Genomic DNA, 1,211 nt, shown 5'->3' with positions numbered 1-1,211 from the left:
TTTACCAAACTGTTAAACACCGGCTGTTCGATGTGATATGATAATCATTGACTGATATTTACCAAACTGTTAAACACCGGCTGTTCGATGTGATATGACAACCATTAACTGATATTTACCAAACTGTTAAACACCGGCTGTTCGATGTGATACGATAATCATTGACTGATATTTACCGAACTGTTAAACACCGACTGTTCGATGTGATACGATACTCAATAACTGATATTCACCGAACTGTTAAACACCGACTGTTCGATGTGATACGACAACCATTAACTGATATTTACCGAACTGTTAAACACCGACTGTTCGATGTGATACGATACTCAATAACTGATATTCACCGAACTGTTAAACACCGACTGTTCGATGTGATACGACAACCATTAACTGATATTTACCGAAATGTTAAACACCGACTGTTCGATGTGATACGATAATCATTGACTGATATTTACCGAGCTGTTAAACACCGACTGTTCGTTGTGATATGACAACCATTAACTGATATTTACCAAACTGTTAAACACCGACTGTTCGTTGTGATACGACAACGATTGACTGATATTTACCGAACTGTTAAACACCGACTGTTCGTTGTGATACGACAACGATTGACTGATATTTACCGAACTGTTAAACACCGACTGTTCGATGTGATACGACAACCATTGACTGATATTTACCGAGCTGTTAAACGATGAGTGCTATTTCTGTATGTGTGAATATGTGGCAGTTGATATAGAACTAGCATTTTAAACATACGTTAGACGTGTGTATCATACTCAACCTTAAAGTGTTCATTCATACTAAATAACAGAACCTTATAACGTTAGACGTATGTATCATACTCAACCTTAAAGTGTTCATTCATACTAAATAACAGAACCTTATAACGTTAGACGTGTGTATCATACTCAACCTTAAAGTGTTCATTCATACTAAATAACAGAACCTTATAACGTTAGACGTATGTATCATACTCAACCTTAAAGTGTTCATTCATACTAAATAACAGAACCTTATTATGTGTAAAATATCCAGAATAGTTTATTACAGTTTGTGTGAAGTATCTGGAAGATTTTATTACAGTCTGTGTGAATTATTCAGATTAGTTTGTTACAGTTTGTGTGAACTATCCAAATTAGTTTGTTACAGTCTGTGTGAACTATCCAGATTAGTTTGTTACAGTCTGTGTGAACTATCCA

Source organism: Limulus polyphemus, unplaced genomic scaffold (assembly GCF_000517525.1).
Source record: "Limulus polyphemus unplaced genomic scaffold, Limulus_polyphemus-2.1.2 Scaffold11895, whole genome shotgun sequence".
In the NCBI taxonomy this organism is placed as follows: Eukaryota; Metazoa; Arthropoda; class Merostomata; order Xiphosura; family Limulidae; genus Limulus; species Limulus polyphemus.
This window is presented reverse-complemented; position numbering follows the sequence as displayed.